Source organism: Callithrix jacchus, chromosome 1 (assembly GCF_049354715.1).
Source record: "Callithrix jacchus isolate 240 chromosome 1, calJac240_pri, whole genome shotgun sequence".
NCBI lineage: Eukaryota > Metazoa > Chordata > Mammalia > Primates > Cebidae > Callithrix > Callithrix jacchus.
Window position 1 is genome coordinate 117303903 of NC_133502.1, and position 10143 is coordinate 117314045.

The 10143-nt window shown below is 41.0% G+C and overlaps 1 pseudogene; it reads left to right on the forward strand.

The window, feature by feature from the left end:
• Nucleotides 1-286: 286 nt before the first annotated feature.
• Nucleotides 287-830, forward strand: LOC100895475 (large ribosomal subunit protein uL11 pseudogene; annotated as a pseudogene).
• The last annotated feature ends 9313 nt before the right edge of the window (nt 831-10143 follow it).

The window sequence follows — 10143 nt, forward strand, 5'->3', positions numbered from 1 at the left end:
CCCAAAGTGCTGGTATTATAGGCATCAACCACAATGCTTGGGTCCAAAATGGACCTTAACTTATTTATTTGTTTAATTTAATTTTTTTTTTTTAGAAAGAAAGAAAGAGAAAGAGAAAAGGGGGAAAGAGAACAGGAGTCTTGTTCTATTGCCAAGGCTGGAATGCAATCTAAAAATAGGTTTTAAAAACCTCTTTTGCTTTTGGCTTTTGGCTCCGAGGAGGCCAAGGTGCAACTTTCTCCTGTCATCCCGAATCTGGGTTCATCTGACACCAGCCACCTCCACCATGCCGCAGAAGTTCGACCCCAATGAGAGCAGAGTTGTATACCTGAGGTGCACTGGGGGTGAAGTCGGTGCCACTTTTGCGCTTGCCCCCAAGATTGGCCGCCTGGGTCTGTCTCCAAAAAAGATTGGTGATGACATTGCCAAGGCAACCGGTGACTGGAAGGGCCTGAGGATTACAGTGAAACCGACCATTCAGAACAGACAGGTCCAGATTGAGGTGGTGCCTTCTGCCTCTGCCCTGATCATCAAAGCCCTTAAGGAACCACCAAGAGACAGAAAGAAACAGAAAAACATTAAACACAGCGGGAATATAACTTTCAATGAGATTGTCAACATTGCTCGACAGATGCAGCACTGATCTTTAGCCAGAGAACCCTCTGGAACCATTAAAGAGATCCTGGGGACTACCCAGTTTGTGGGCTGTAATGTTGATGGCCGCCACCCTCATGACATCATAGATGACATCAACAGTGGTGCTGTGGAATGCCCAGCTAGTTAAGAAGCACAAAGGAAAATATTTCAATAAAGGTCATTTAACAACTGGTAAATAAAAAAAATTTAAAAACCCTCTTTTATGCTGATAATTGTGCTTAACAGTGGAGACAGGAAGGAATAAGGAAAGAAAATAACAAACAAATAGCCAACCAATATTTCATTTAAGTCTGCAAAATGGGCCGGGCGCGGTGGCTCAAGCCTGTAATACCAGCACTTTGGGAGGCCGAGGCGAGTGGATCATGAGGTCAAGAGATCGAGACCATCCTGGTCAACATGGTGAAACCCCGTCGTTACTACAAATACAAAAAATTCGCTGGGCATGGTGGTGCATGCCTGTAATCCCAGCTACTCAGGAGGCAGAGGCAGGAGAATTTCTTGAACCCAGGAGGCGGAGGTTGAGGTGAGCCGAGATGGTGCCATTGCACTCCAGCCTGGGTAACAAGAGCGAAACTCCGTCTCAAAAAAAAAAAAAAAAGTCTGCAAATGCTGTGCAAGTGCTGAAGAGTGATTTGCTTTCATTTATGGGGTCACTTTCAAAATAGGTGTAATGTGATACTAAAAAAAAGTGTATGTTCTGTGGACCTGGGGTGAAGAATTCTATAAATATTCACTGAGTTTACTTGTTCCAGGTCTGATTTCAAATTATAAATGTCCCTGTTAATTTTCTATCTCGTTGATCCGTTGAATATTAACAATGTGGTGTCAAAATCTCCCGCTACTATTATGTGGGAGTCCAAGTCTCTTTATAAGTCATTGAAAACTTGTCTTATATATCTGGGTGACCCTATATTGGGTGCATATATATTTATGATCATTGACTCCTATTGTTGCATTGATCCTTTTATCATTATGTAATGTCCTTCTTTGTTTCTTTTAGTCTTTGTTACTATCTTAGTCTATTTTGTCAGAGACAAAAGTTACAACTCCTGGTTTTTGTTTTGTTTTGTTCTGTTTCTCTCCATTTGATTGGTGAGTCTTCCTCCAAACTTTTGTTCTGAGTCTTAGTGTGTCCTTGCTTATGAGATGGATCTGGATACAGAGTGCTGATGTGTTTTGACTTTTTATTCAGTTTGTATGTCTTGTCTTTGTTTGGGGTGTTTAATCCATTTAAATTTAGAATTAATATTGATATTTGTGAGTTTAATATTGTTATTTAATGCTATCTGGCTATTTTGCCCATTAGTTGATACAGATTCTTCATTATGGAGATACTCTTTACCTTTTGGTAAGTTTTTGGGATGACTGATACTGGTTGTTCCTTTCTGTGTGTAGTGCTTCTTTCAGAAGCTCTTGTAAAGCAGGCCTGGTGGTCATGAAATCTCTGAGTCCTTGCTTGTTCATGAAAAATTTTATTTTCCCTTCATTTATAAAGCTTAGTTTGGCTGGATATGAGATTCTGGGTTGAAAATTCTTTTCTTTGAGAATATTGAGTATTGACCCCCACTCTCTTCTAGTTTTTAGGGTTTCTGCTGAGAGATCTGCTGTGAGTCTGATAGGCTTCCCTTTATGGGTAACCTGACCTTTCTCTCTAGCTGCCCTTAGAATTTTCTCCTTTGTTTCAACCCTGGTGAATCTAACAATTATGTGTCTTGGGGTTGCTCTATTTGAGGAATATCTTTGTGGTGTTCTCTGTATTACCTGGAGTTGAGTACTGTCCCACCTTACTAGGTTAGGAATGTTTTCCTGAATAATATCCTAAAGGATATTTTCCAGCTTGGATTCATTCTCTTCATGACATTCAGGTACACCTATCAAACGTAAATTAGGTCTTTTCACATAGTTTCATATTTCTTGGAGACTTTGCTTATTCCTTTTTACTTTTTCTTCTCTAATCTTGTCTTCTCATTTCATTTCATTAAGTTGGTCTTCAACCTCTGATATCCTTTCTTCTGCTTGATGAATTTGAGTGTTAAAACCTGTGCCTACTTCTCGGCGTTCTCATATTGTATTCATCAGTTCCATTAATTCACTTATATTCCTCCCTAAATTGTCTATTCTCCTTAGGATTTCATCAAACTTTTTTCAAAGTTCTTAGTTTCTTTACATTGGGCTACAACATGTTCTTTTAACTCACAGAAGTTTCATATTATCCACCTTCTGAAGCCTGATTCTGTTAATGGAATGCACTTGTCTCCATCAAGTCTGGTTCCCTTATTGATGAGGAACTGTGATCCTCTGTAGAGAGAGAGGCACTCTGATTTTGGGTATTCTCAGCCTTTTTACGCTGGTTTCTTCCCATCATTGTAAATTTATCCACCTGTTGTCTTTGTAATTACTAACTTTCAAATTAAGTCTCTGAGTGGATGTCCAACTTGTTAATTCCCAGAGCCGAAATGTGAGCAACCCACTGCGCCAGCTAAAACAGTGGCATCAAGATTCTTGGTGCTTTTCTGTCTGGGAGTCTACAGTCTGGCTTCCCTCCCTTCTTCAATCAGCTCCAAACATCGGCCAAAAGGGGAACCAGTCCTGTTTACTAGGAGACAGATCCAAGATGGCTGATCACTAGCAGCTCAGGCTTGTAGCTTCCAGTGAAAGCACAGAGAACGAGAGAATGCCACACTTTCAGATGAATTTTTGTTGCTCAAGGACCAGGAGATTCCCAGCAGAGGAGCCCCACAGGTCACCAGTGCTACTCTTGCAGCTGGCATGGTGGTTTCAGTGGTGCCCTGGCGCGGCGGTTCTCAGTGCAGAGTAAACTGAACCTTAACTAATTTAAAGACGATAAAAAAAATCATACCCCATATCTTTATTTACCAGAGTGGAATGAAATTAGAAATCAATAACAGCAACAAAAATCAATTAAAGTAATCCATCATTACATTCACACATACACACACAAAAAAAATATTTTTTTTAATTTGATGGATTAATTTTTTAATTTGATAGATTACTGTATTAGTCTGCTTTCATAATCGTATAAAGAACTTCCCTGAGACTGGGTAATGTATAAAGAAAACAGGTTTAATTGACTCACAGTTCTGCATGGCTAGGGAGGGCTCAGGAAACATAATAATGGCAGAAGAGGAAGCAGGCACCTTCTTCGCAAGGTGGCAGGAGCACAAAGAGCAGGGGAAACCACCGCTTATAAAATCATTGGATCTCATGAGAACTCACTAACTGTCATGAGAACAGCGTGGGGGAACTGCCCCCATAATCCAATCACCTCCACTTTCCCCATGTGGGAATTAAAAACTGAGATGAGATTTGGGGGAGGACAGAGAGCCAAATCATATTATTCAGCCCTGGTCAATTCCAAATGTCATGTCTTTTCACATTTCAAAATGAACAACAACAGCCCCCAAACTCTTAACTCATTTCAGCGATAACTCAAAAGTCCATAGTCCAGAGACTCATTTGAGAAAAGATAATCAAAAGCAAGTTAGTTACTTCCCAGATACAATGAGGGTACAATAATTGGGTAAATGTTTACTTTCCAAATGGGAGAAATTGGCCAGAAGAAGGCAGTTACAGGCTCCATGAAAGTTCAAAATTCAGTGGGGCAGTCATTAAGTCTTAATATCCAAAATGGTGTCCTTTGATTCCATGTTCCACATTTGGGGCATGCTGATGCATAGGGTGGACTCCACAGCCTTGAGCAACTCTCTCATGACCTGGCACTGAGTGCCTGCAGCTTTTTAGGTGTATGCTGTAAGCTGTCAGAAGACCTACTATTTGGGAGTCTGGAGGATGGTGGCCCTCTTCTCACAGCTCCACTAAGCAGTGCCCCAGTGTGAACTCTCTGGAGGTTCCAACCCCACATTTCCCTCCCTCACTGCCCCAGCAGAGGTTCTTTTTTCAGGCTCTACCCTGAATCATACTTCTGCCTGGACATCCAGACATTTCCATACATCCACTGAAATCTATGTGTAGGTTCCCATACCTCAATTCTTGACTTCTGTTCACCTACAGGGCCAACACCACATGGAAGATGCCAAGGCTTGGGGCTTGCACCCTCTGTAGTAATGGCCTGAGCTGCGTGTTTTAAGCCACAGGTGGGACACAGGGTGCCTGGTCCTGGAGCTGCACAGAGCAGCCGTGGGGCTCTGGGTCCAGCTCAAGAAACCATAGTTTTCTCCTAGGCCTCTGGGCCTGTGATGGGAAGGGTTGCAATGAAAGTCTCAGACATATGTGCCCTGGAGACATTTTCCCCATTGTCTTGGTGATTGACATTTGGCTCCTGGTTACTTATGAAAATTTTTGTAGCAAGCTTGAATTTCACCCCAGAAAATGGGTTTTTATTTCTGTTACTTTGTCAAGTTGAAAATTTTCCAAACGTTTACACTTTGTTTTGCACTGCACTATAAAACAAGTTTTAATTTCAGATCATGGCTCTTAAGTTCAGAGTTCCACATGTCTCTACAGCAGGGGTAAAATGCCGGTAGTCTCTTTGTTAAGCATAGCAAGAGTGACCTTTGCTTCAGTTCCCAATGAGTTCCTCATCTCCGCCCGAGAATATCTCAGCCTGGACTTCATTGCCCATATCACTCTCAGCATTTTGATCAAGTTCCAAATGTTCCCACATCTTCTGAGCCCTCCAAACTGTTACAACCTCTTCCTGTTACCCTATTCCAAAGATGCTCTTACATTTTCAGGTATCTTTATAGCAGTGCTATACACGGCTATAAAACAAACTGCTACAGAAAATTGGTACCTATGGTGGAAGGGAAGCCAGCACTTTCTTCACAAGGTGGCAGGAGAGTGAAAAGCAGGGAAACTGCCATGAATAAAAAAAATCAGATCTTGTGAGAATTCATTATCAGGAGAGCAGCATGGGGGAAACTGCATCCATGTTCCAATCATCTCCCTCCCTAGATGTGGTGATTACAGGTCTCTAACTTGACACATGGGGATTACAATTTAACATGAGATTTGGATGGAAACACAGAGCCAAAACATATCCATTACATTGATTTTTTAATGTTGAACCAGAGTTGCATACCTGGGATAAATCTAACTTTGTTATGGAACATAATTTATTTAATATATTGTTGGATTTGATTTGCTAACACAACAGTCCTCTCATATCCTCAGGGGAATATATTCCATGACTCCTGGTGGATGTTTTAAATTGCTGATAGTACCAATCCCTGTCTATACTATGTGTGTTCCTAAGTACATAACTATGAGAAATTTTAATTTATAAATTAGATACACTAAGATTAATAATGATAATGAATAATAAAACAGAACAATTTTAACAATATGCCAGCATCATTAGTTTTGTGTTTTGGGGGTTATTATCAAGTAAAATGAGAGTTACTTGAAAACAAGTAATGCAATTCTGTGACAGTTGATCTGATGACAAAGATGGCCAACAGGCAAGTAACATATAAAGGGTGGGTACACTGAACAAAGGGATGATTCACATCTTAATCAGAGTACAATGGGACAATACAGGATTTCATCATACTGCTCAAAACAGCATGCAATTTAAGACTGATGAATCGTTTATCTCTGAAGTTTTCCATTTAATATTTCTAGATCGTTCTTAACTGTAAGTAATATACAGAAAATGAAACCACAGATAAGGAAGACTACTGTGTTTTGCTGAGGACTTTTCATTTGTGTTCATGAGAGATATTCCATTTTCTACACATATGATTCTGAATATATTTTAAAAATCACTGAAGGGGTTTAAGAGCACAGCCAAGTTTTCTTTTCATAAATCAATAGTACAAGAATATAAGTTACGGAAGAAATCTTCCAATCTTTCTTTCAAATATAAACAAATGTGTTTCCATTGAAAGAACAAATGAGTATTAAATCTTTGGAAGTTATACTAACTTTTAAAAAATATCATTATTATTGGGGGATTCAAACTGTTCCTACCAAGCTCTTTCTTTTACAATTAGACTTTGTTTCTAGTTTTTGACTCTTGAAGGTCAGTATGATACCTTAGCTGGGTGATTTTAGGGTAAGGGGTTTGGTTTTAAAAAATTCACATAGTGCCATCTTCTAGTCCTCAAACTGGATTCTGGCATCACTCAATTCACATTTAAATTCTTTCTTAGGTTCTACTATTCCTGTTGCTATTTCCACAATTCCTAGATCCTATTTTGCCCTAATTCCTTGCATTAGTTGCCTTTTGGATATTACTTCTGGACCCTTCCCAGAGACCAGAGGTGGAAGATTTTGTTTTTTTCATGAGTCCTTGCATGGAGCAATTCTGGCTCTATATTCTCTTGTCCCACATTTATTCCTAACATGACCTGATGCCTGAGCATTTTATGACTTAATACAAATTTATGGCAGCATAAGAGTAAATGAAATACACTCAAAATGCAGCATGTAGTGTGAACAGATAAGAAGACAGGAATGAACACTAAAAGGACATCAAGATTTAAAGTGTAGCGAGATAAGGAACCACAAGAAAAATCTACAAAAAGTAGGTGGGAAAACCAGCTTAATGACATATGAATTAAATTTGGAGGCAATTGAAAGAAGTAAAACAGTGACTGAAGGAAGTTGGTGCTGTAGGAGCAGCTCAGGATTGCAGCTACCAGTGAAAGTGCAGAGGATGAGTGGACACTGCATTTCCAGATGGATCTTTATTGCCCACAGACCAGGAGATTCCCAGTTGGAGGAGCCCCACAGGTCGCCAGCATGGCTGTTTTGGCCACATGGCTGTTTCGGCCAGCACGGCTGTTTTGGCTGGCACCGCAGTGCAGTGGCTCTCTGTACAAAATACACTGGTCTGGTTGCCCTGTTAAACTGGCTGTTGGAGATCCGGGAAGGCAGATTAGCCCATTCATCTGATTAAATGGGACTGAAACATAAAGCCAGGCCAGTAGATGCCCAGGCAGTGACGTTGTTTCAGCCAGCGCAGTAGGTTGCCACACGGGAAATCACACAGATCCCAGCACCCATTCAGCAGGTGACTAGAACACCTGCGAGAGAGTCATCCGTTCAACTCAAAAAAAGGGCTCTGAGGCAGGGAGCCAGGCGATCAGGCTCGGCAGGTCCCACACCCACAAAAACAAACAAACAAACAAACAAACAAAGAAACAGCAATTGGAAACGCTCGGGGTTGAGAGTTTCACAGCAAGCACAGCTAAAACCAGGACAGCCCAGCTCTGTGGGGGAGGGGCATCCACCATTACCAAGGCACTCCACCCCCACGGAGGTAGTCTGCCATTGCTCATGCAGCCTGCTGTTGCCGAGGCAACCCACCATTGCTGAGGCAACCCACCATAACAGAGAGAGTCTGCCATTACAAAGGTGGGCCAACATTGCCAAGGCAGTTCTAACAACACCCATATAAACAGGATTGCAGAGAAATACATACAGTAGCAGGGAAGAGCCAGCAGCAGGGCTGAACCCAAAGCAGCTCAGTAAAGCCTCTGCAGACAGTGACTAGGTTGCCCACCTCCTGATCAGGACAGCCCTGAAAAAAAAAAAAGGCAGCAGCACAACAGACCCTCATAAATACAGCCCTAACTCCCCAAGACAGAGCACCTGGGGAAAAAAAAGGCGGTTTATGAGTTCTGCTGCAGCAGACTTAAACGGACCTGCCAACCAGCTCTGAATGAACAACAGAGCTCACAGCTCAGCACTTGAGTTCCTATAAAGAACAGACTGTCTCCTCAAGCAGCTCCCTTACCCCTGTATATCCAAAGAGTCACCTCACAAAGGACGGATCAGACTGACATTTGGCAAGCATCATTCAAGGACAAAGATAGCAGAAGATGAAACTGGTAGCAACCCTTACTGTTCTGCAGCTCTTGCAAGCGACCCCCAGGCAAGCAGGGCCTGGAGTGGACCTCAGCAGCCCTAAAGCAGAGAAACCAGACTGTTAAAAGGAAAAATAAGAAATAGAAATAACTTCATCATTAACAATCTGGATGTCCACTCAGAGACCCAATTGGAAAATCAGCAACTACACAGAAGAAAGGTGGATAAATCCACAAAGATGGGAAGAAACCAGTGAAAAAAGGAGGAAAACACCCGAAACCAGAACACCTTACCTCCTACAAGAGATCAAAACCCCTCATGAGCAACGAAACAAAGCTGGATGAAGAATGAGTGTGATGAAATGAGGGAATCAGACATTAGAAGGTGGGTAATGAGAAACTTCCGTGAGCTAAAAGAACATGTTCTAACTCAATGCAAAGAAACTAAGAACCTTGAAAAAAGATTTGATGAAATGATAACAAGAATGGACAACTTAGAGAGGAATATGAGTGAATTCATGGAGCTGAAAAACACAACACGAGAAATTTGCAAAGTATGCACAAGTTTCAACAGCCGAATTGACCAAGCAGAAGAAAGGGTATCAGAGGTCGAAGATCAATTCAACGAAATAAAATGAGAAGGCAAGATTAGAGAAAAAAGCTCAAAAAGGAATGAACAAAGTCTCCAAGAAATGTGGGACTATGTGAAGAGACCTAATCTACGTTTGATAGGTGTACCTGAATGTGCTGAAGAGAATGAATCCAAGCTGGAAAATACTCTTCAGGATATTATCCAGGAAAACTTCCACAACATAGCAAGGCAGGCCAATATTCAAATCCAGGAAATACAGAGAACACCACAAAGATATTCCTCAAGAAGAACAACCCCAAGGCACATAATCATCAGATTCACCAGGGTTGAAATGAAGGAGAAAATGCTATGGGCAGCCAGAGAGAAAGTTTGGGTTACCCACAAAGGGAAGCCCATCAGACTCACAGCAGATCTCTTGGCAGAAACTCTACAAGCCAGAAGAGAGTGGGGGCCAATATTCAACATCCTTAAGAAAAGAACTTTCAACCCAGAATTTCATATCCTGCCAAACAAGGTTCATAAGTGAAGGAAAAATAAAATCTTTTGTGAACAAGCAAGTACTCAGAGATTTTGTCACCACCAGACCTGCTTTACAAGAGCTCCTGAAAGAGGCACTACACATAGAAAGGAACAAACAGTATCAGCCACTCCCAAAACACCAAATGCTAAAGAGCATCAACAAAATGAAGAATCTGCATCAACTAATGAGCAAACAGCCAGCTAGAATCAAAATGGCAGTATCAAATTCACACATAACAATATTAACCCTAAATGTAAATGGGTTAAATGCACCAATCAAAAGACACAGACTGGCAAATTGGATAAAAAACCAAAACCCATCTGTGTGCTGTATGCAGGAAACCCATCTCACATGCAAGGATACACAAAGGCTCAAAATAAAGGGATGGAGGAAGATTAACCAAGCAAATGGAGAGCAAAAAAAAAAAAAAAAAAGAAGCAGGAATTGCAATTCTTGTCTCTGATAAAATAGACTTTAAAGCAACAAAGATCAAAAGAGACAAAGAAGGACATTACATAATGGTAAAAGGATCGATACATCAAAAAGAGCTAATGATCCTAAATATATATGGACCCAATACA